The following is a 27,500-nucleotide window of genomic DNA, read 5'->3' on the forward strand; positions in this document are numbered from 1 at the left end:
TTAGAGGTTCTTTGACCTCTCTTTTTAGGTGCCTTACTTATAGCATTAGGGGCTTTTTTTACCTCAATTTTGAGGTGCATTACTTCTAGCATTAGAGGCTCTTTGACCTCTATTTTTAGGTGCCTTATTTATAGCATTAGGGGCTTATTGACCTCGATTTTGAGGTGCATCACTTCTAACATTAAAGGCTCTTTGACCTCTCTTTTTAGGGGCCTTATCTATAGCATTAGGGATTTTTTACCTAGATTTTTAGTAGCCCTATATAGGCTATAGCATTAGAGGCTTTTTGACCTTGATTTCGAGGTGCATTTCATTTAGCATGAGATTCTCTTTGACATCTTTTTTTTTTTTTTTTTTTTTTTGCATTAGTTATAACATTATGGGCTTTCTTACCTCTATATTCAGTAGGCTTATTTATAGCATTAGGGGCTTATTGACTTCGATTTTGAGGTGCATTACTTCTAGTATTAAGAGCTCTTTGACCTTTCTTTTTAGGTGCCTTATTTATAGCATTAGGGGCTTTTTTACCTCGATTTTGAGGTGCATTTCTTTTAACAAGAGAGGCTCTTTGACCTCTTTTTGGGTGCCTTATTTATAGCATTAGGGAAATCTTGACCTCGATTTTGAGGTGCATTGCTTCTAGTATTAGAGGCTCTTTGACCTCTCTTTTTATGTGACTTATTTATATTACTTCTAACATTAAAGGTTCTTTGACCTTTCTTTTTAGGTTCCTTATTTATAGCATTAGGGGCTTTTTGACCTCGATTTTGAGGTGCATTACTTCTAGTATTAGAGGCTCTTTGACCTCTATTTTTAGATGCCTTATAGCATCAGGGGCTTTTTGACATGGATTTTGAGGTGTATTACTTCTAGCATTAGAGGATCTTTGACCTTTTTTTTTAGGTGCCTTATTTAGGCTATAGCATTAAGGGCCTATTGACCTCTATTTTGAGGTGCATTACTTCCAGCATTAGAGGCTCTTTGACCTCTCTTTTTACGTGACTTATTTATAGTACTTCTAACATTAAAGGCTCTTTGACCTCTCTTTTTAGTGCCTTATTTATAGCATTAGGGGCTTTTCACCTAGATTTTTAGGAGCTCTTTATAGGCTATAGTATTAGTGACTTCGTGACCTCGATTTTGAGGTGCATTTCTTTTAGCATGAGATGCTTTTTTTTTTTTTTTTTTTTTTTTTTTTTTGTATTATTTATAGCATTAGAGGGCTTTTTGACATCTATTTTCAGGACCCTTAATTATATTATTAGGGGCTTATTGACCTCGATTTTGAGGTGCATTACTTATAGCATTAGAGGCTCATTGACCTCTCTTTTTAGGTGCCTTATTTATAGCGTTAGCGGCTTCTTGACCTCGAATATGAGGTTTATTACTTCTAGTATTAGGAGCTCTTTGACCTTTCTTTTTAGGTGTCTTATTTATAGCATTAGGGTCTTTTTTATCTCGATTTTGAGGTGCATTTCTTTTAGCATTAGAGGCTCTTTGACCTCTTTTTAGGTGCCTTATTTATAGCATTAGGGACTTCTTAACCTCGTTTTTGAGGTGCATTGCTTCTAGTATTAGAGGCTCTTTGACCTCTCTTTTTACGTGACTTATTTATATTACTTCTAACATTAAAGGGTCTTTGATCTTTCTTTTTAGGTTCCTTATTTATAGCATTAGGGGCTTTTTGACCACGATTTTGAGGTGCATTACTTCTAGTATTAGAGGCTCTTTGACCTCTATTTTTAGATGCCTTATAGCATCAGGGGCTTTTTGACATGGATTTTGAGGTGTATTACTTCTAGCATTAGAGGATCTTTGACCTTTTTTTTTTAGGTGCCTTATTTAGGCTATAGCATTAAGGGCCTATTGACCTCGATTTTGAGGTGCATTACTTCTAGCATCAGAGGCTCTTTGACCTCTATTTTTAGGTGCCCTATATATAGCGTTAGGGGCTTTTTTACCTTGATTTTGAGGTGCATTACTTGTAGCATTAGAGGTTCTTTGACCTCCCTTTTTAGGTGCCTTATTTATAGCATTAGGGGCTTTTTTTTACCTCAATTTTGAAGTGCATTACTTCTAGCACTAGAGGCTCTTTGACCTTTATTGGTGCCTTATTTATAGTATTAGGGGCTTTTTGACTTCGATATTGAGGTGCATTACTTCTAGCATGAGAGGCTCTTTGACCTCTATTTTTAGGTTCCTTATAGCATTAGGGTTTTTTTTACCTCGATTTTGAGGTGCATTACTTTTAGCATTAGAGTCTCTTTGACCTTTCTTTTTAGGTGCCTTATTTATTGTATTAGGGGCTTATTGACCTCGATTTTGAGGTGCATTACTTCTAGCATTAGAGTCTCTTTGACCTTTCTTTTTAGGTGCCTTATTTATAGCATTAGGGGCATATTGATCTCGATTTTGAGGTGCATTTCTTCTAACATTAGAGGCTCTTTGACATCTCTTTTTAGGTGCCTTATTTATAGCATTAAGGGCTTTTTGACCTCGATTTTGAGGTGCATTACTTCTAGCATTAGAGGCTCTTTGACCTCTCTTTTTAGGTTCCTTACTTATAGCATTAGGGGCTTTTTTACCTCAATTTCGAGATGCATTACTTCTAGCATTAGAGGCTCTTTGACCTCTATTTTTAGGTGCCTTATTTATAGCATTAGGGGCTTATTTACCTCAATTTTGAGGTGCATTACTTCTAGCATTAGAGGCTCTTTGACCTCTATTTTTAGGTGCCTTATATCATCAGGGGCTTCTTGACTCTGGTTTTGCGGTGCATTACTTTTAGCATTAGAGGCTCTTTGACCTTTCTTTTTAGGTGCCTTATTTAGGCTATAGCATTTAGGGGCTTATTGACCTCGATTTTGAGGTGCATTACTTCTAACATTAAAGGCTCTTTGACCTCTCTTTTAGGGGCCTTATCTATAGCATTATGGATTTTTTACCTAGATTTTTAGTAGCCCTATATAGGCTATAGCATTAAAGGCTTTTTGACCTTGATTCTGAGGTGCATTTCATTTAGCATGAGATTCTCTTTGACATCTATTTTTTTTTTTTTTTTTTTTTGCATTAGTTATAACATTATGGGCTTTCTTACCTCTATTTTCAGTAGGCTTATTTATAGCATTAGGGGCTTATTGACCTCGATTTTGAGGTGCAATACTTCTAGTATTAAGAGCTCTTTGACCTTTCTTTTTAGGTGCCTTATTTATAGCATTAGGGGCTTTTTTACCTCGATTTTGAGGTGCATTTCTTTTAACATGAGAGGCTCTTTGACCTCTTTTTGGGTGCCTTATTTATAGCATTAGGGAAATCTTGACCTCGATTTTGAGGTGCATTGCTTCTAGTATTAGAGGCTATTTTACCTCTCTTTTTATGTGACTTATTTATATTACTTCTAACATTAAAGGCTCTTTGACCTTTCTTTTTAGGTTCCTTATTTATAGCATTAGGGGCTTTTTGACCTCGATTTTGAGGTGCATTACTTCTAGTATTAGAGGCTCTTTGACCTCTATTTTTAGATGCCTTATAGCATCAGGGGCTTTTTGACATGGATTTTGAGGTGTATTACTTCTAGCATTAGAGGATCTTTGACCTTTTTTTTTAGGTGCCTTATTTAGGCTATAGCATTAAGGGCCTATTGACCTCTATTTTGAGGTGCATTACTTCCAGCATTAAAGGCTCTTTGACCTCTCTTTTTACGTGACTTATTTATAGTACTTCTAACATTAAAGGCTCTTTGACCTCTCTTTTTATGTGCCTTATTTATAGCATTAGTGGCTTTTCACCTAGATTTTTAGGAGCTCTTTATAGGCTATAGTATTAGTGGCTTTGTGACCTCGATTTTGAGGTGCATTTCTTTTAGCATGAGATGCTCTTTTTTTTTTTTTTTTTTTTTTTTTTTTTTTTTGTATTATTTATAGCATTAGAGGGCTTTTTGACATCTATTTTCAGGATCCTTATTTATATTATTAGGGGCTTATTGACCTCGATTTTGAGGTGCATTACTTCTAGCATTAGAGGCTCATTGACCTCTCTTTTTAGGTGCCTTATTTATAGCATTAGCGGCTTCTTGACCTCGGATATGAGGTGCATTACTTCTAGTGTTAGGAGCTCTTTGACCTTTCTTTTTAGGTGTCTTATTTATAGCATTAGGGTCTTTTTTATCTCGATTTTGAGGTGCATTTCTTTTAGCATTAGAGGCTCTTTGACCTCTTTTTAGGTGCCTTATTTATAGCATTAGGGACTTCTTGACCTCGAATTTGAGATGCATTGCTTCTAGTATTAGAGGCTCTTTGACCTCTCTTTTTACGTGACTTATTTATATTACTTCTAACATTAAAGGCTCTTTGACCTCTCTTTTTAGGTTCCTTATTTATAGCATTAGGGGCTTTTTTACCACGATTTTGAGGTGCATTACTTCTAGTATCAGAGGCTCTTTGACCTCTCTATTGACCTCTGTTTTGAGATGCATTACTTCTAGCATTAGAGGCTCTTTAACCTCTCTTTTTACGTGACTTATTTATATTACTTCTAACATTAAAGGCTCTTTGACCTCTCTTTTTATGTGCCTTATTTGTAGCATTAGGGGCCTTTCACCTAGACTTTTAGGAGCTCTTCATAGGCTATAGTATTAGTGGCTTTGTGACCTCGATTTTGAGGTGCATTTCTTTTAGCATGAGATGCGTTTTTTTTTTTTTTTTTCTTTTTTATTATTTATAGCATTAGAGGGCTTTTTGACATCTATTTTCAGGACCCTTATTTATATTATTAGGGGCTTATTGACCTCGATTTTGAGGTGCATTACTTCTAGCATTAGAGGCTCATTGACCTCGCTCATTGAGCTCTCTTTTTAGGGGCATTATTTATAGCATTAGTGGCTTCTTGACCTCGAATTTGAGTTGCATTACTTCTAGTGTTAAGAGCTCTTTGACCTCTCTTTAGGTGCCTTATTCATTGCATTATGGACGTCTTGACCTCGATTTTGAGGTGCATTTCTTTTAGTATGAGAGGCTCTTTGGCCTCTTTTTAGGTGCCTTATTTATAGCATTAGGGACTTCTTGGCCTCGATTTTGAGGTGCATTGCTTCTAGTATTAGGAGCTCTTCGACCTTTCTTTTTAGGTGCCTTATTTATAGCATTAGGGGCTTTTGGACCTTGATTTTGAGGTTCATTACTTTTAGCATTAGAGGCTCTTTGACCTCTCTTTTTAGGTGCCTTATTTATAGCATTAGGGGCTTCTTGACCTCGATTTTGAGGTGCATTATTTTTAGTATTAGGAGCTCTTTGACCTTTCTTTTTAGGTGCCTTATTTATAGCATTAGGGGCTCTTGGACCTTGATTTTGAGGTTCATTACTTGTAGCATTACAGGCTATTTGACCTCTTTTTTTATGTGCCTTATTTATAGCATTAGGGGCTTTTTGACCTCGATTTTGAGGTGCATTACTTCTAGCATTAGAGGCTCTTTGACCTTTATTTTTAGGTGCCTTATTTATAGCATTAGGGGCTTTTGACCTCTATTTTTAGGAGCCTTATATAAAGCATTAGTGGCTTTTTTTTACCTCGATTTTGAGGTACTTTACTTCTAGCATTAGAGGCTCTTTTACCTCTATTTTTAGGTGCCTTAGTTATAGCGTTAGGGGCTTTTTTACCTCTCTTTTTATCTGCCTTATTTCTAGCATTAAGGGTTTTTTCCCCTCTATTTTGAGGTGCCTTATTTTTCACATTAGGGGCTTTTTTTACCTCTATTTCAAGGTGAATTACCTCTACCATTAAATGCTATTTTACGTGTTCGTTTAAAGGCTCTTCGTTGCTGTTCTCCTCTGTCTGTTCTAGTTTTCAAGATCTTTAGTTTTTCGGTTTCCTTTGATATTTCATCTTCCACTTTCCTTAGTTCAATTTCCTTCGAGATTTCATCGTATTCTTTCTTAGTTCGTCAGTTTCCTTCTAGATTTCAAGAGAGATTTCAGTGCCGTGTGTCCTCAGTTCGTCAGATTCCTCAGAGAAATCGATGGCATTCATGTCTTTGTCCATCGGAGCGATGGTTAGAGACAGGAATGCAATAAATTTTCTCCGCATATGTCATCACGCTAAAGTATGTCCTTTCTTCAATGTAGAATTTTGGGACTATCCTGTTGAAGAACCACACATCACTCACCGTTTAGTTGAACTTTTCTGTCTCCGTCCTTATTTCCTTATTTCTAATATTCTCCAATTATAGGAGATCGTTGCAAAAGCCCAAGCAAAGGATCATTCAAGGCGCGTGCATTATGTTCTTCAAAGCTCGACAACTTCTGCAGCAACCACCAAAACCAGCTGTAGATGAAGGTGTTCTGAAGAGCCTCCTGTCGATCCTGTAGTTGTAATACACAATTCTCCCAGTCAGCTCCTTGTTCCAAAAATAGCCATTAACAATGTTCACTGCGTTGCATGCTTAGTTTAAAAAAAAAATCAGGTCTTCAGAAGTCATTTGAAGCTTGGGGCGGAGCCATTCAGAACTGCTCCGGGAAGATTCTGTTATGAAATCATTCAGAACTCTATGCTAAGTCTACGGCTATGTCTTCTGAAGCCTTTTGAATATCCCGAAAAATTTTCTTCAGGTTCCGTTCAGGGAGCTCCAGCAAGAATCTGGTATGGAGTCATTCAGAACTCCATGCTAAGTCTACGGCTATTTCTTCTGAAGGCATTTGGAAATCCGGGGAAGTTTTCTTCCAAAGCCGTTCAGAGATTCTGTTGTAGGGTCATTCAGAAGTTCATGCTAAGTCTACGGCTATGTCTTCTGAAGCCTTTTGAAGATCCCGGAAAATTTTCTTCAGGTGCCGTTCAGGGAGCTCCAGGAAGAAACTGTTCTAGAGTCATTCAGAACTCCATGCTAAGTCTACGGCTGTTTCTTCTGAAGGCATTTGGAAATCCAGGAAATTTTCTTCCGACGCCGTTCAGAGATTCTGTTCTAGGGTCATTCAGAACTCCATGCTAAGTCTATGGCCATTTCTTCTGAAGCCATTCGGAGGTCCGTGAAGATGATTTTCTTCCGAAGCCGTGTAGGACTCGCGAAAGAACTCTTCTTTCGTTTCAATAAATCTTAGTAACTCAACATCATCATCATTATCATCACCATCATCATCATCATCATTATCATCAACATCATGATAATAATAATAATAATAATAATAATAATAATAATAATAATAATAATAATAATAATAATGATGATGATAAGGATAATGATAATAATAGTAATAATAATAATAAACTACATGATTTGATTGATGGATTTGAGAATTAACGTTCTAAAGTCGTTCAACGCTCGGATTTGCAATTTGAAGGAAAAGTTAAGAGACTGAATAGGAATATGAAAAGATAATTAATACTATAATTTATTACTTTTATTATTAAGTAACGCCTGCAGCGCACTCGATGATCGAACTCGGGCGAAGGATAATTGACGTTTTCAGCAAAGCGCATTGAAATAACCGAAGGCCTCGACATATTTTTTCAGGTTTGGGATTTAAAACAACCCATTTCCGATACGAATCGATATCAGAGCCGTTCGAAACAGAAAATACGTCCTTAATAATCGCATTTCACGAGTACTTTTCTGAAGAATTCATTTTAGATAATCAATAATGATGTAATATTTGCATGATTTTTCCAATGGAATTATTACTTTCTAAATTTTTTTCGAAGGCGACCGATATTAGCCTACTATGTGTATATGTTAGGTTTCTACCAATTGTTTATATATTCACACAGACACACACACACACACACATATATATATATATATATATATATATCTCTCCTACCCCTATTGACGCAAAGGGTCTCGGTTAGATTTCATTAGTCGTCCCTATCTTGAGCTTTTAATTCAATACATCTCCATTCATCATCACCTACTTCACGCTTCAAAGTCCACATCCATGTACTTCTGGGTCTTCCAACTCTTCTAGTGCCTTGTGGAGCCCAGTTAAACGTATATATATACATATGTATATATATATTATATATATATATATATATATATATTTATATATACATAAATATATGTATATATATATATATAAATATATATATATATATATATATGTATATATATATAATATATATATATCTACTGTATATTTATATCGATAAATAAATATATATATCTATATATATATATATATATATCGATAAATAAATATATATATCTATATATATATATATATATATATATATATACATATATATTTATATATGCATGCACATACATACATACAGCTTGTCCTCGGACAGATCATCCTGCTGATAATTTTCAGAATAACAGCAGAAATACATTTACTTTTCTCCATTTATTGTTTGGTATCGACATGTGTTTCGGATCACTTTTCAACCTTTCTTCAAGACTACATTGAGTTTAGGAACTACACTTTAATATAAATGTTACGAAGGTGAAAATTTGGTCAAATTTTCCCCATCATAACCTATATCAATTATATTAGTTTAAGGTTGGAGATTTAAAATGCATCATCGGTTAACATAATCTATATTGTTTCAGAAGTGATTGGTGACAGTAAAATATGTGAAATGACATGTAATGAAAGTTCATTGTCCCAGGGCTGACCAATGTCAATGATAGCATATGTTTTGTTCCAAGAATCACTATATAGAACTATGAAACAAAATGTAATTATTCGACCAATAGAAGTCCCAAATGCATTCCAGTGTTCTGTCATAGGGTTTGCGGATGACAGGTCGTTGTTAGTTAGAACAACTGAGAGCATACAGGAAGTGTTTTATACAATAGAGCAATTTTAGCAAGCTACAGGGGCAGAGCTAAATCTTGATAAAACTTGTGTTATGGGACTGGGAAACTGGAAACCTCGAAATAAATGGTCGGTTGAATGGTTGCAACATAAGAACAAATGCACCTTATGGGAGATGTTGCTATGCAAGGATTATGAAGAAATGGTCAAAGGAAACTGGGATGAACTCATTAGCTAAGTTCATGTAAAAGTAGACATGCTCTCAAACAAATTTTTGTTTATGTATAAAAAATCTGTCATTATTAATTACTTAATCTTAAGTAAGGTGCCACGTGTTTCCATTAGTAAAGAGTAAAGCAAAAATCCTAGAACAAGCAATCTTTCGGTACCTGTGGTGTGGAATGTATTACCCAATTAAGAGAGAATCCCTTTATCTTCAAAAAGCGAAAGGGGGCACAGGTATAGTCAATGTGTATTACAAGACAGCAGCTTTTTTAACGAACACACATTTGAAGATTATTCATTCAGAAAGTTATGGAAGGCAGCTAGCCCTTTATTTTACATGTATTAGAACAAGTCATACAATGTCATGATGTATCATACTCGGGTATTCCTTTCTACAATTAAATTGTTGATAACTTAAAGAAATTGATAAAAACGCCTAAGTTTTCGCATGTTAAAATTAAAAATATTAACAGTTCTATAATGCCAGAGCATATGCCTATTGTATTGGAGGGATATCCACTCTTTAACTGGAAGGATATATGAAATAATCTATTGTGTAAATATGTTGATTCGTACCAGAGAAGTTTGATGTACAAATTTTTGCATGAATCATTTGCCACAAAAGAAAGGCTTAGAGAACTGAATATAAGGAATGATAATTTCTGTAACAATTGTATTTAAGTAGAAAGTCCATTACATGTATTTTTTTGTATGTATGTTAAACCCATCTCGGAGTGGTTTCAAACTTCAAGTTTAGAAATATGTATAGTAAAAGTAGAACAACCAATAAAATTTTTGATGATGGACTACACATGTAAAACCAAGAAACAAGTAAACACAGTAAATGTTCTTCTCATTGAATATATAAATTGTGTATGGTATAGCAGTGATCACAATGTACCTCCATAAAGAATTTCCTTCTTAAGATGCAGAATAAAATACAGCAAGTGGGTCCTATCAAAATCATACGATGTAGAGAAACATTTTACCCGCCAATATGTTGAAAATATTTAACAAGCTAACCGTGTCATTAAAGGTAGAAAAAAATCCTTTTAGAGTACTTTGTAGTTTAAAGCTATGAAAGTCAATGTTTTTTGTTGTACTAAGTATTAAAAGTAATGTAAAATGTATATTGTAAAAGTATCATATCTGTGTATATAGATACTTGGTGTATATACTATGTAAATTTACTTATATAAAAAAATTCATGTTATCGTTTCAGTTAGTTCAAAGGTTCTTACTAGGAATCGTATGTCCTTTAGATCTTTACCATAACTATGGATAATTTTCTAAGGGGATTTTGCCGATTTTTGTCTTCTTACCTCCTACCAATTATAGAATATTCTATAGTTTATTGGAATACTATTGGCTATATTGTAACATAAAGTCACTAGGAAATTTTCATAAATGATAAACCTCAACTCTTCATATTAATCCCCCAACCCGTCTATTGTATTTTATAGAATATTATCGATTGGGTCAGCTAGTGGGCGGGTTCCTACTTCCTTCATAGCTAGTTTCAGTTTAAATGATTGGTTTCATTTTTTCGTTGTTAAGGAAGGAATTATAGATGTTTCTTAAAGAAATTTCACTTTCACTACTTGTTTTACTGTAATAATTGTCCCATTTCTATTAGAATTAATTACAGTGTCATGAATTCAACTGGATAATATCTCCAGCTACCTGTTGTATCAGATTTTTTAGAAACTATGAGTTTCAATTGGGTATTTTTTTTTCAATTTGAAGATTAGGAAGTCATAATTGGAACTCTTTCAAAAACAGCATCCCCATTTAGTATTGGGAATTTTGATTCTTAACAGCACCAAATAAATCCCTTTAGTTATGTTAACCATTGCCTCAACAAGAGATGCAGGCTTGGTTTTACCTTTAAAATACTGTTCAGAGCACTCAAACTGAACACTGATTTCATGAAAACAGTTCTGTATAGTGTTCCTTTCAGTTACGGTTGAGTTCTCAAATCCGAGATTACATACGGTTGGACTACAAATTCTAATGAATGCAATTGGAATGCTTTAAGGAATTCATTTTTACTAAGATCCGTGCGAACTTTTATATTCACAGCCCTTTGTTTTATGGTTCTCTAAAAAATGGATATTTCCATATACATGGATTTTTTTTTTTCTATTTTCATTCATACAAATTTGAATGATCCTGGAGTTCTTGGGGTGTCCCTCATATTACCTGGCCTTTGACTATAGACAGTAGTTTTCTTTTCTCGTAGTGCTTTCATTTCCACGATTATGTTAATGCACAAAAATTATGATTAATATTTCACAAAGATGAAAATTTTGTATGCATTTTGTAATTTGTCCAATCGAGTTATACAGTGATGAGCATCCACATTATATAGACCGTTTCTATAGAGTTATTGATGCTCAACTAATTTTTAAGTTATTAAGTATTTGCGAAGTTAAACGGAAAAGAAATTGTATTAGTAATATTTCCAAATTTTGTCTAATTTCTAATCGTTCACTTCAAGTCAGACATAATTTCCTGATTATAAGCTTTCCTTTCTCTTGTAACTATATTTTTCCTTTCTTTTGTAACTATTTTTCCCAATATTTCATCGTATCTTTATATATGGCCTTTCTCAGAAATTGTATTTTCTATTTTCCATTTGAATTCTCAGATATGCATGCGGTGACGTATTATAGGAGGTCTTCAACTTAAATTCAGAGATACACACACAAACTTAACTCAAATGACAAATCTATATTGTATCAAAAATTCTTCATGAAAGGCTGTAATAAAACAATATTATGTAATTAATTTAATGCTGTTAGCAAGATATTTGCATTTTGGGATGGGGTTATTTTTCAACTTTTGCAGCTGAAAACCGTAATCATGTCATTATTATTATTATTATTATTATTACTATTATTATTATTATTATTATTATTATTATTATTATTATTATTATTATTTGCTAAGCTACAACCCTAGTTAGAAAAGCAGAATGCTATAAGCCCGAGGGCTCCAACAGGGAAAAATAGCCCTTTGAGGAAAGGAAATAAGGAAATTACAAAAGAAGTCATTAACCATTAAAATAAAATATTTTAAGAACAGCAACATCACATATAAACTACAAAAACTTTAAAAAACAAGAGGAAGAGAAATAAGATAGAATAGTGTACCAGAGTGTACCCTCAAGCAAGAGAACTCTAACCCAATACAGTGGATGGTCATGGTACAGAGGATATGGCACTACCCAAGGCTAGAGAACAATGGTTTGATTTTGGAGTCTCCTTCTCCTAGAAGAGCTGCTTACCATAGCTAAAGAGTCTCTTCTACGCTTACCAAGAGGAAAGTAGCCATTGAACAATTACAGTGCAGTAGTTAACCCCTTGATAGAGAAAGAATTGTTTGGTAATCTCAGTGTTGTCAGGTGTATGAGGACAAAGAAGAATATGTAAAGAATAGGCCAGATTATTCGGTTTGTGTGTAGGAAAAGGGAAAATAAACCGTAACCAGAGAGAAGGCCCAATATAGTACTGTGTCGCCAGTCAAAGGACCCCATAATTCTCTAGCGGTAATATCTCAGTGGGTGGCTGGTGCCCCAGGCCAGACTCTTAACAAAATGCAACTTACAAACAGCTTCTTGGAACCTATGAAGTTTGTAAGTTGAGGACTTTCTGTACCTCCCGTTACTTGTTTATTTTGTCATTAACATAATGTTCCAAAGATAAACGCCAGCTAATGCACTGTACGAGTAGTACAAAAATTCAAATTAAACGACAATAAAGACATTTTATTTTTTGGTCAAAGAGCATCTAAATAGATTAACAACGATCTCGTCAATTATATTAGAAGCAAGATTACTATCGTCCGCCTATGGGAAACATCCGTGCCTGGCGTTCTGCTGGATGGGAGATCGATCAAACTCGATAGTTAGTTGTAGTGTCTGCAACCTCACTATACTTGTGAGCTAAGGGGGACCCTATAGGTCATCTTTCTGAGACATCAGCAGTCATTGACTGGCCCTCCCTGGTCATAGTTTGGGTGGACGGGGCTTGGCCGCTGATCATATGGATATATGGTAAGTCTCGAGGGCATTGTCCTGCTAACCAGGGCAATGTCACTGTCCCTTGCCTCTGCCATTCATGAGCACCCTTTAAACCTGTAAAGAGATTTATAGTTTCGAAATATCATTTCTCAAAATAACATAATGAAATATAAATCAGTAAATGACATGTTATTTTGAACTGTCCTGTGTAAAGGTTACAAGAATGTTTGAGATGTCTCTTGAAAGATAATCGGATTTTTCTCTACGTGCTTCCTCTTGCTCATGATTCCAAGTTCAGTGTGAGGCAGGACATACGGTACAGAAATATCATGGATGTAAAATTTAATAAGCAACTGTAATAGTGTTTTGGTTTGAGTAGTTATGTTATGCAGTTTACCTTGTTGAGAACTTATTTTTTGCGGTTAAATTCAGGAATTTATAAAAAAAAAAAAATACTTTACAGATTGCTAGCTAAAACAAGTCTTGCGTTCCTTGCATGAAGGTGGTTCCTTCATTCCAATAAGCTTGATGACTAACGTATTTATTTGTATTGTGAAAAATTATGCGCTCGCGCGCACGCACACACACAAACACAAAACACAAACACACACACACGACAGGTGTTGTATTTAAGGAAGTACTAGTATGATAAAAGTACCCTTCTGGATGATATGTTTCGATTAATGTCTGAGTATTTTTTTGAGTGGTTCACTTCCTTAATGTCTAAGGACTTTAAAATGGCTCTCTTCCATTACTCTCTCTCTCTCTCTCTCTCTCTCTCTCTCTCTCTCTCTCTCTCTCTCTCTCTCTCTCTCTCTCTCTCTCTCTCTCTCTCTCTCTGGGTAAGTCCCCGTAATCCCAAGCTGTAGTTTTGTAACTGGTAATGCTATATATTTGACCAGTGATTATTTAACTGTTATGTGTTTGTTTGTCTTCTCAACCATATTTCGAAACGTCATAGAAATGCTCAATCATCCTTTTCAGTCCCCAAACGAACCGGGACACATAAGAGCGGTGATAGGAGGGTCGGATTATCAAACCATCCCCTCCTGCTGTCATAACTTATTCGCGTCTTGATAATCATGAATATTCATTTCCCGTAAACAGGTCCTCCATGATAGTGTAGCGTGTTTGGTAGGTGACATTTGGAGTAGTAACTTCTCTGTCCTTATGATTGCTTTTTAAAGTTGTGACTCGAAATGACTGACCTTTGAAATTCAAGAACGGCCATTATCTGTCGCGTGTATTGGGGTGCGTAAATACTTAAATTTGAATCACTATTGGGTATAGTATCGGCTTTCCTTTACAAAAATTGTGGTGACCTATTGGAAACGTCCCTGACTGGCATTCTGCTGGACAAGCCCTGCCTGACTCACCATCTTTGTGAGCTAAAGATCAGGGGTTTGGGGGACCCTATGGGTCTTTCTGCTAAGTCATCAGCAGCCATTGCCTGGCCCTTCCTGGTCATAACTTGGCTGGAGCAAGTTTTGGGCGCTGATCATATGGATATATGGTCACTCCCTAGGGCATTGCCAATGTCCCTTGCCTCTGCCTTCATGATTGGCCTTTAAATACTTTAAACTGCTAATGAGTTTACATCGAAAATATTTCACAACCAGAAGTACGGTATTTCAAAATACCTGGTTCAAAAGACCCCCCTATTGAATAAATGTCAGTATTCTGTAGTCGTTTATTCTATGAAAGGATTTAGGTTCCTGTTACGGTACATTGAATTATTCTGTCAAGTAGTAACACCAACGCCATTCTCCTGTTATTCAGGAGAGAGAGAGAGAGAGAGAGAGAGAGAGAGAGAGAGAGAGAGAGAGAGAGAGAGAGAGAGAGACGTTAGACCTGGGTAAGATAGTTTCTAAGACGTGTAAAGGTCATCTTAGCAATGAAGTCATTTTCCAGAACCCTCATTCTTCGTGATGTTCCAATCCATCCATCCAACGTTGCCTGACAAATGGAGTAAGTATTATCATACTCCGCACCTCTTCAGTCGCAGAAGATTAAGTGATAGAGACAACCCCAGAAATCATCACATATCATCAGCCATTGCAAGAGACATCATCAAAATAATCAGCCATGACTCCAATTCGCCAGATCATTATAAAGATGAAAAAACACTAATTGCAACCGACGAAGACTGCCAGTTTCAAGATTATTACTCGTATCAGAAAAAGGTGAGTCTAATCTATCTCGCAGCGAATGAAATTTATGTCCTCCGAGTCTAATTCTGCTCCTTAAAGCCTAATTTAGGTGGTTGAGTAAGGAGACAGCCTTTGACGAACAGGACCAGTGATCTCAGATAATACCTGTGATTGTCGGCGGTGATAACACTACTTGAGCGTAGGCCATGATGGGTGAAAGATGGCCACGGCGGCATCATTTTTCGACTCTGTTTCTTCTTTCCTCTTCCTTTTAATCTCTTATTATCCCATCTTTTTGACCTTCCTGTTTACACAGCCTGCGTGTAGTTTTGTTACTTGTATGTTATCCATAAAACTGGCGAATTGATATTGTGATTTCCATGAATTTTGTTGTGTGATTGGACTCGGTGTGAACTGCTGAACAGAATAATGGGTGGTGAAAATATCAATAAACTAGAAATATCGGTAGGTAATGAGATTTACACATGTAAAGTTTTATTCGTTTAGTTTGGTAATTGTGTATTTATTAGATGAATATTGTCAACATTTCTCTCAATGATGTATGGGTCAAATAACAGGTACCTCTGTTAGAATTTCTGGGAGTCTTCAACGTAACTCTTAAGGTAAAAATAAAATAATTTTGATTTTGTTTCCACGTACATAATTTTCCACTAATTATTGCTTTTTGAGTTATGCAAAAACATTTTGCATTGTAATTTACTTTTTGTCGGTTGATAGGACACCTCACATGTGAAAGGTTTGCTCACCAGTTATGAATTAGTCATCGATTGATATCTAAATAATTTCTCAAACAAAAAGTTATTTCGTTTCGGGGTTTTCTTTCCTCTATCCACTTTTTAGCATTCGCTTGCGGCAATCTTGTTTTACGGACGTCTTCATGCTATGTGATATTACAATGTGCATCGGATAGTTGTTGCTCTGTTTTAAAGCTAGTATTTCGTTCGTTGAAACCTGAGACGTTTGATCTTGTAACGTTAGTTCTTTCAAACCATTTGTTTTCAAATCTAATAATTTTTTCTATTTGTTTTTTAGAGCTTGAACTATAGGACTTTCGTTTAGTATTATTATGTCACTAGAATAATTTGTTACCTTATCTATAAATAAATCTTCGGATGTAAGGAAAATTCAGTTCATCAACAAATGGCATATTTTGTCGGTCAGTTAGAATCCAAATTATTGTATGAGTACACTATACAATCTACATAAGCTGATAATCATTCTTTGTTTCTTCCATATCAATCTTGATTTTAGAATTAAGGATAATAGAGTATGGAAACCATCAAAAGTATACGAAGTTCAATTATACTTCTATATCATTATTTATTACAAAAAAATCCACTTCCTCTTGACATTAAATATTTATTACTGGGAACTGAGACAGTCTTAATACCCGACTATTGTTCTTGGAAATCTTAGGTTAATTCATGATTTTTTTCCCCAAGTACATTAAGAGGAAACCACATTATGAATACTTTTTATATATGTCTTTGTTTATGATTTACTGATTCAATTCCTTTCGTGAACCTCACTGCCAATAAAATAAATTTTAAATCTTCTTCTTAGGTCATGAATATGTGGTGTTATTATCATTTCTCGTAATTAATTGTACTAGTACTTCAAAGAAGACTTTTACACGTCCTGTAAGATTTCAATAAGTAACTAGAAATTAATGACTTTCTATGCTTAATCGAGGGATAGAGAAGTACTTGATTAGATATGCTGGACAACTTTAGTAAAACCGTTCTTCCTTGATGATTTTCTGTACGCATTTGATACACAAAATTCAACACTATTTGGCAGGACTTATCTCTACCTCCAAACTTACTTTTTTGATTGATTAGATTGCTTTTTGCACAACACTAAAAGTGTGCTAATCTATTGCAGCCAGAAAGTTAGTTAATGCATTATAACAACGCTTATAGTATCTTAAAAAGGTAATGCCAGTGCGCGTGTTCCTTGGAGGTTTTCATCTAATATTCTCGGAATATTATTAGCTATTTTAGATGTCGAAAGTATTCTTTGATATTTCAATTAACCTTTGGTGAAAAAATATATATTTTTTTATTTATTAACTCTAGCTAGCAAAGTGCGTGATACCATTTTAACTACAGTTAACCATATTTAAAATGGATTGCTCAGTTTTTAGAAAACAAATAGATTCATATTTTGGTTTGAAAATGATAAAGGAAATTTTATAGGATTTTAAGTTTCTCAACTTTTTACGATTTTAATATTCATAAGGACTATGATAAATAAAACTCGAACTTTTATTTATAGCAGATCTGTATTTCTAATATATATTTTTTAACCCACCAATCGTTTCATTGTTAATATTCTACATCATTGATTCCTGTTTTTATTTTTTTCCCCTACAAGAGTCGGGTTAGATTTTTGAATTGGTTAGTAATAACAATTAGCTTTCCTTTTTAGCAGTATCATATCTCTTGTAATAGGTTACTTTGGTGTCCATAGTATCTGACTGTTATTCATTTCATAAAGTGTCAGTCTCATTTAATTGTTGAAGTGCCAAGATAACGTCATCACCCAATATCCTCTTACATTGCCAACTTCCTGGCGATGTAAGTTTAAAAGAGGCTGTTATGATGGCTGAAGGCGCTTTGCGGAATGTTTATATTTGCCAAGTTTATTTATTTGATAATAAGTAGTTCCTTGTATATCTATCTATCTATCTATCTATCTATCTATCTATCTATCTTTCTGTCTATATTATACATATCTATGAATGTTTTTATATATATATATATATATATATATATATATATATATATACATACATATATATGTGTATATATATATATATATATATATATATATATATATATATATATATATACATACATACATACATACATACATACATACATACATACATACATACATACATATTTTCTTTAGTATTTTGTGCTACTTTCCGTATTCTCTTTGTATGTGTCCATTATTCTGGTGATGAACAAGAGAATCAAGCTTTATGCCTGCATCTGTTTGTTTGCTCAAGTTACAAAAAAATCCAAACTTTGCCTTTGTAAGTAAAACATGAAGTGAGATTGTAGTTGACAGTAATAAAAAGATTCAGCAATTTATAACTCCCTTTGGTATATAGTAATATTAAGTAATTATTGTACACCCAAGGGAGAAAAGAAACTGGTCTTTGTCGTTTAATGTTTTTTTTTTTTTTTTTTTTTTTTTTTTTTTTTTTTTTTTTTTTTTTTCCTTAAAGGAATTAATTTTTCATGGGTAAGTGGCTCAGCCATTCGGTGGTGATTTTTTTGGCACCTTTGAGTGTTCTCTGCTCACTTTATGAGTGTTCCAGACTGTGCCACGATGAGGAGTGGTAATCATCTTTTTTTTTGGTTCTTGGAGAGGGCTTCATTATAATATATTTGGCGTTCTCGGCTTTGCTTGGGAAGTCAAATTCATTATGATATGAGTTCGATTTTTAATTTTTACTATTTCTCGTAAATCTTCATGCATATTTTGCTATGTTAGGTGTAATTTTATTCATAAAACATTGGGGCTGAGTATGTATATTTCATGATTTTTTATTTTTTTTTATTTTAAGTTTTTCATTCACTTTTATTTAGCTACAATTATATAACCAATCTACGATGGTGACCATATTCGTTGGGATGGCCAGCCAGGTTACTCAATAAATCAATGCTGTATTCACTGGATGACTGGTTTAGTAAAGTAAATTAAAGAGAATATTTATCAACTTTGAGAAAGCATCAATACTCCATTATAGTTATGATGTAAACAAAGGAAGAAGCTCGTATGTAATGAGATAAAATATTATGGGTAAATCTTAAACTAAAGTAAGTCGAGCTGAAATTCTTAAAGACGATATCACATGCGAGTAATCGCGAAGGACCGAAAAGTGGAATTTAATCCTAGAAAATTGTGGATTGATGAGTACACACAGGTATGTAAGGTATGTGTATAACGAGTTTTCCACGTCTTTTGAAATAGAATAACATTAGATACAATGAAGGGTTTTGTGTTACAAAGCCAGAATGACTCGAGGGATTTTAACTGCTGCAAAATTCTTGTATTGTTAAACAGAAATGACTGGTATGCTACTCTATAATCAGGAAGGAGATAAAATTTTGCTACTTTTTCAATTGAAGCGGAAATTTGCAACGCCTTTTCAGGCATCACTGATAATTTAAGAATTTTTTTTTACCTTGTATAATGAGCTTTGGATATTATAGTGTTCTTGACTTCTTTTAATGACCGTGTGAATTAGCAGTCATTTCATTTTTGTTAGAAATTCATTCGTATTAATTTTGTTTTATGAGTATGTCAGTGTCAATTTTGTTTTTGGGATGTCGTTAAGTATGAAGACAGAATATTTCTTTCACTATATTTATTTGAAAGTTTGTAGGAATATAACTCTTTAACATATAATTTAAGTAATGAATGCAGAAATAATTCACTATTTACCAATATGTCGAATATTAAAGGACTATGGTTTGTTTCTATTGTGATTATTATCATTCGGCAGTAAGAGTTAAGAAAGGACAAAAAGCTGGTTGTACTTCTTCTTCATATGATATTGTAACAATGTCATTCAACTTAATTGATTCTTCAAACCGATCAGATAGAGCAAACATGACATCGAAATACACATGTTCTTTGATGGGGTCATTATTTCCATGTCCTCATATCCAGTTCCATTGCATCCGAAGTGAATTTGACAGTTCGTCCGTCGTAAAGAGGTGTATTTATTTTAATGAGTGTTGGGGTCAGATGGAGTTCGGTACTGCATGCAGTCCAGGGTTGGCAATTACGGAATTTATTAACCCCCGCTCACAGGATATGACGGCTGCGGCGAGGAAAAAGCTCAATTATTTTCCGGTTTGAGTACTCTTAAGTGGAGGTAATTATGAAGTGTTTGGCTTTGCAGTTTCCAAGGCAATTTGTGCGCCATTCATCATCCACTATCGCGCGTAGAAGATTCTTCCGGGATATTACCAACCAACCAACCAACCTACATTGACAAAGGAGTTTGTTGCGGGGGGGGGGGGGGGGGTGAGAACCGCTGTATTCATTGTGTTATTTACATTATTCTTTAACCGTGTTCGTTGTCATTTTCTGTAGTCATAGCTCTTCTTATTATATACATTCAAGCAAACGTGGGAATAAAGTATGTACGTTATAATTACCATCACTTGGTCGCATATTTATTAGCAAAATCTTGTTTTAACGAGTATACTGCTGTAAAATTCCCTTTTTTATGAAAATTAGTTATAATCTTAGGCATTGAAATGAGAAAATAGAGGCCTTAGACTTAACATTGATAATCTCATACATTTAATTCTACATAATAGGAATAGAAATGGTTTTATATATATATATATATATATATATATATATATATATATATATATATATATATATATATATATATATATATATATATAATATATATATAATCTTCTTCTCTTCATTTGAACAATCCGTCAGTAACTGGGAAAGGGACATATCAATAGGAAGGTGATGAAGACCATATCATTCACAATTTGTCTTTAATATATCACAACACATTGTAAAAGTACAGATAATATGTACAAAGTATAAAACACTATCACAATGTTAGTGCACACAAAGTAATTGTCACTTTTATACAAAATTTATAAATTACGTGGTGTTAAGTTTAACACATCCTTCGACTCAACCGGTTTCGAGCAGTGAGAAGGTTTTCTGCTCATTGTCAAGAGTGAACTGAAATGCAGGTGTTGTTTTGATGGCTTATATACGGAGTCCTGCTACGAGATTCCATCTTCACTGGTTAAGAACCGCCCTAGGGCGGAGACCGTTAATCCTATTGGGTGGTGGCCTCTGCCTCGCCGGGATGTTTGGTGGGATTACTGGCTCTGGTTCTGTCAGGAGATAATCCCTGTTTTGACCTTCAGCTATATCAGTCCTGTCATAGTTGTTATTGCCTGGACTATTGTTGATAGTGGACCTTATACATGTTGGCAATAAGGTCCCTTCTTGCGCGGTGTTGAGGTTAGGTCTTTGTTGTTGAATAAAAATAGCTTCCATTATCCGGAGACGTCTACTGTCAGGGGCATGGCCAATGATTGTTACATTTTTCACTATATGCTCCCTTGTTGTCATGAAATTATGTTTTTGGAGGCAATGCATTTTTATTGCACCCTGTTGCACGTGGCAAGATAATCTCTTAGAAAGACGCATCGTCGTCATCCCGATGTAGGTGCCACGACATTCCTGGACGGGGCATTTATATCGGTACACTACGTTCGTCTTTTTCAAGTCATCTTGCATGGCGGGGGCAGGGTTGTTTTTCATTATTAAGTCTCGTGTTTTTGCTGATTGGTAATAAATTATGAGGTTGATTTCAGTATCCTCTGCCGTGGCAAAAACGTTGTTTTTTATTATATTTTTCATAATCTTTTCTTCTTCGTTGTAGTTTACGCTCATAATGCCTTTATAGTAAAGATTTATTTTTGCTGGCGTGTTGGTATCATTAGGGCCTTCATTCTGGTACCATTTCTCGATTTCTTTTTTAATTTGCCGATTAATGTCCTTATTCGTGAAGCCATTATTCACCAGAATTTTAGTAACTCTGTCAAGTTCCTCGTGGGTGCCTCTCCACGAAGAACAGTGAGAAATGGCTCTCCGAATAAAAGCCTTAATGGTGGCAGTTTTATACCGACTAGGGCACTCGCTTCCACCATTCAGACATAGGCCGAGATTCGTTGGTTTTACGTACACCGAGGTACTAAAACTATCATTGCTTGTTTCTACAAGGACATCAAGGAAGGGGAGACGTCCTTGGAGGCTGTGCTCTAGGGTGAACCTGAGCGAGCTGCATTCCTCGAAAATTCGGCGAAGTTCTTCTATGCTCTCCTGATTGGCCGTTTTTATGAAATCAACCTCATAATTTATTACCAATCAGCAAAAACACGAGACTTAATAATGAAAAACAACCCTGCCCCCGCCATGCAAGATGACTTGAAAAAGACGAACGTAGTGTACCGATATAAATGCCCCGTCCAGGAATGTCCTGGCACCTACATCGGGATGACGACGATGCGTCTTTCTAAGAGATTATCTTGCCACGTGCAACAGGGTGCAATAAAAATGCATTGCCTCCAAAAACATAATTTCATGACAACAAGGGAGCATATAGTGAAAAATGTAACAATCATTGGCCATGCCCCTGACAGTAGACGTCTCCGGATAATGGAAGCTATTTTTATTCAACAACAAAGACCTAACCTCAACACCGCGCAAGAAGGGACCTTATTGCCAACATGTATAAGGTCCACTATCAACAATAGTCCAGGCAATAACAACTATGACAGGACTGATATAGCTGAAGGTCAAAACAGGGATTATCTCCTGACAGAACCAGAGCCAGTAATCCCACCAAACATCCCGGCGAGGCAGAGGCCACCACCCAATAGGATTAACGGTCTCCGCCCTAGGGCGGTTCTTAACCAGTGAAGATGGAATCTCGTAGCAGGACTCCGTATATAAGCCATCAAAACAACACCTGCATTTCAGTTCACTCTTGACAATGAGCAGAAAACCTTCTCACTGCTCGAAACCGGTTGAGTCGAAGGATGTGTTAAACTTAACACCACGTAATTTATAAATTTTGTATAAAAGTGACAATTACTTTGTGTGCACTAACATTGTGATAGTGTTTTATACTTTGTACATATTATCTGTACTTTTACAATGTGTTGTGATATATTAAAGACAAATTGTGAATGATATGGTCTTCATCACCTTCCTATTGATATGTCCCTTTCCCAGTTACTGACGGATTGTTCAAATGAAGAGAAGAAGATAATAAGAACAATAGAAAAAGTTAATTACAAGATTAACGCCACTGAGGCAGCAATCACTTTTAATAAAACCTGCTTAAAAGAGGGTCTACTCCCAAAATATATATATATATACACACACACACACATATATATATATATATATATATATATATATATATATATATATATATATATATATATATATATATATATATATATATATGGATAAATATCAACACAACATCGTGTTCAAATAGAAATAAATTTCTACCTCATACTTGGGATCGAACGCTAGCCCCTTCTAATGAAGGGCCAGGTCGAAACCAACCATGCCACAAGAGGCCATAAAAGAAATCGGAACCTAACGACGCTACCCAGCAGTTCGAGGATTTACCTGGCGAGACATCAGTCTTTTACCAGCGAGTTTTATCCGATTTCCCGGCCCACCACGTGACACAATTGGTAGTAATTCATTCAAATTACCCCTAATATATATATATATATATATATATATATATATATATATATATATATATATATATATATATATATATATATATATATATATATATATATATATATATATATTGCAGATTTAGCTTACATCAGTCTGGTTGTCCTGTACAAACGTGTTCGAATTTTTCATATAGCATATTTGGAAATTAATAGAATTTTCAGAAAATGTTAAGCACATATCAGGACATGCTTATCATTTCATTTCAAAATTTCCAAACTTCGATGAACTTGGGGGGCATGGAAACGAAAAAAAATAATTTTTTTTTCTTAATTCAGTATTTTACAGACGGTAACAAACATTCACGTCATTTCAGCTATAACGATTCATCATATCTTAGAAAATACTCAGATGGTCGACTGGTGTCATACTTAAAGGTCTAATATTTTATTTTCTTCATGAAGTCTTGATTAACTGATAAAACTTTGCGTTGGTTACTTGCCGAAGGATTGAAAAGTACTTGTAAACGCATGCTCAAACTTGAGCACTTATGTGCTACTGCTGATTGATTGATTAATTTTGAGTTTTCTGGCATCCTGACATAGGTCATATGACGCCGATATCGTTTGTTATAAGGAAAGAATAAAAGGAAATTCAATTTAAAACTATAAAAGGGAAGATGTCTTTATAAAAGTTAAATAGTTTTCAAAAGACCTGCTTCTTAAATTTATCCAAAAATACTGCTAACATAATACAACACATCCTGCCCAAGAATCTTGGCAAAACTGAACCTGACATCCTCACCTCGAGCGTCAAACAGATATCTATTTCTTACGGTGCTAAAAATGGGGCATTTGATCAACAAAGGCCTCACTGTCAAGGTTACCAAACAATCATCTTAATATGGCTAGTGATGGTCAGTCATCAGAAACTCAAGTGTGTCAACCGAGTGTGACCAACGCGAAGATGAAAAAGAGTAGACTCCCACTTTCGGCGCATCATGTTATATATGTAAAGGGATATAACGTTCATTATTTCTCTCGTCTTATTTCCATCTTTACTATCCAATGCTCTTGCCAATTATTATAAAATAGACTCTGGCGACCTGACTGTGATTTAATATATGGTAGTTAGTCAACTGCGATGGACGCCGCTATGACAGAAATGGGCATGTCACGCTGACCAGCTTTGTCAGAAGTATAACTATTCGGTCTCTTCTCGTCCCTCGGGTAGAGGAGAGAGGGAGTAGTCAAACTGTGGTGAGAGGGGCTACCCCAAGGGGTACACTCATTAACAATAACTGGAGTTTTGTAGTTAGGAAAGGAGGATGGGGTGGGAGGAGTAGAATCTGTGCGTGTGCCTACATATCTAAATATATAACCGTCATTTTTGACCGGTTGCGTAATGTAATATATATATATATATATATATATATATATATATATATATATATATATATATATATATATATGTATGTATGTATATATATATATAATTATATATATATATGTATATATATATATATATATATATATATATATATATATATATATATATATATATATATATATATACAGAGAGAGAGAGAGAGAGAGAGAGAGAGAGAGAGAGAGAGAGAGAGAGAGAGAGAGAGAGAGAGAGAGAGAATTTACCGTATCTGATCACATGATCTAATCTAGTCAGAATTGTTGTAAGATTGACCTAGTAATTCCTGTTGAAAACCTTAAAAATAAGATTTTATCATTCAAACATTATATCTTTAGTAGCCTATATATGTTATTTTTATCGCACTAATTAAACACTTACGTAAGTTTTATGGATAACAATTTTAGACCGTCAAATGATTCTCTGTTTATTAAAATTATAGAATGATATTATTATCAGGATGTAATTTCAATACTATCTTTTTTTTTAAAGAAAATTTTAAAAGAAAAGTAAAACAGCACAGTGAAATATGTACAGGTCAGATGTAATGGTCGAAGAACATGTAATAAAAGTTTATATCCTATGAAATGTATGTTAGAGCGTTGTTTGTAAAAAATCCAATGAGTTCAAGATTAATATTTTATCCACGGGAGCCATGTGCCTGGAACTGCCTTGAACTTTTCAGTTTCATATCTATCGATTTTTTTTTGCTGAAAATAAACTTTAGTGTCTTTAATCCTTCTGACGGTTTGCGCTGTTAGAAGAAATTTTAACACGCGCATTGAAAGTTGAAAGACAGTAAACGTATTCTCTCTCTCTCTCTCTCTCTCTCTCTCTCTCTCTCTCTCTCTCTCTCTCTCTCTCTCTCTCTCTCTCTCTCTCTCTTCGCAAAACTGATGAAGTATGTGTTATGTTGGGTATAGCTTGATGTATTATGTAACTTACTTAGTCTATTAGTTTAGCCGTATCATCCTTCTTTTGTAAAGCCTATTCGTACAACTCATTAAAGATAATTTGGAACCTATTATTATTATTATTATTATTATTATTATTACTATCCAAGCTACAACCCTAGTTGGAAAAGCAAGATGCTATAAGCCCAGGGGCTCCAACAGGGAAAAATAGCCCAGTGAGGAAAGGAAATAAGGAAATAAATAAATGAAGAGAACAAATTAACAATAAATCATTCTAAAATAAGAAACAACGTCAAAACAGACATGTCATATAATAAACTATCAACAACATCAAAAACAAATATGTCATAAATAAACTATAAAAAGACTATGTCTGCCTGGTCAACAAAAAAGCATTTGCTCCAACTTTGAACTTTTGAAGTTCTACTGATTCAACCACCCGATTAGGAAGATCATTCCACAATTTGGTCACAGATGGAATAAAACTTCTAGAGTACTGCGTAGTATTGAGCCTCGTGATGGAAAAGGCCTGGCTATTAGAATTAACTGCCTGCCTAGTATTACGAACAGGATAGAATTGTCCAGGGAGATCTGAATGTAAAGGATGGTCAGAGTTGTGAAAAATCTTATGCAACATACATAATGGGGGATAAATTGACAACAATTTAACGATTTAAAAAGTTGAAATGTAAAATATTCTGGTGTATGAAGAATGTAGCTTTTTAATTTAATTGTTTTATAGTATTTTTGTTCATAGAAGTTCATTACCCTCCTCCGTCTTTGTCTGTCATTTCTTTGTAGTCGCGTGAGATGTTTTGAGATCTGAATTGGTTTTACTTAAAACTTACCTCAACTTATTAAAATTTTTCAATATGTATCATATGCATTCTGTGAAATAAATCCCAGTTTTGTTTTCTTCACTCGTTTTCGTGTGCAGTTTTATCTTCTTAGCTTGCATAATTAATAACTAATCATTGTTCTTGAAATCTGAAAAGAAAGGAGTACTTCCACAAATGACCGTTAGATAGATACCTTAGGGCTGCTTCTTTGTAATTACATTGATTAATATTACTATCAAGTAAGCAGGAGTTTTTTATTGTTCATATTGTTTATCTGTTACATCACTCTAATCGTCGTATGGACCCTATAGTGTTCTGTCATTTAATAAAGGGTAAGAATCACGATAGAAACTGTCAATAGAAACAGAGTAAAACTTTTTTTTTTATATAACTATATACAGTATATGAAATTCTAGGCTTTCTACATCGGGACTGATTTTTTACTTCCTATCAGGGTTTTAGGAACTTGTCAATTTTATTTCAGCATGTACATTAGCTTATGAATCGATTTATTATTTTCTTAAAAGACTAACTTTAAATCGCCATGAAAAGTATTGTATGCTTACCAGTTTTTACCTAGTGTCTTAATATTTCATTTGATAAGTGTGCCTGTTAGCACTCAGAGATGCTGAAACTTCGGGTTATAAAGGATGAATATCCGCTGTTTTTGTTTTTGGCAGCATTAATTTCATTGATATTTGTAAGTCCTGGTAACTTATAAGCAATGGATCTTTTCGTAGACATTCATATTTTGTTGTGCTAGTTCTCTGATGTTTGTGCTCAAAAGTTGTTCGATGTACATTAATCATTAGGATTAGATTTCAGGAAATGGGTCTTTCTCAGAGGCTCTTGACATGAACTATTGGCAATTCAGTTGTAAT

The sequence above is a fragment of the Palaemon carinicauda genome, chromosome 14 (assembly GCF_036898095.1).
Source record: "Palaemon carinicauda isolate YSFRI2023 chromosome 14, ASM3689809v2, whole genome shotgun sequence".
NCBI classification, from domain to species: Eukaryota; Metazoa; Arthropoda; class Malacostraca; order Decapoda; family Palaemonidae; genus Palaemon; species Palaemon carinicauda.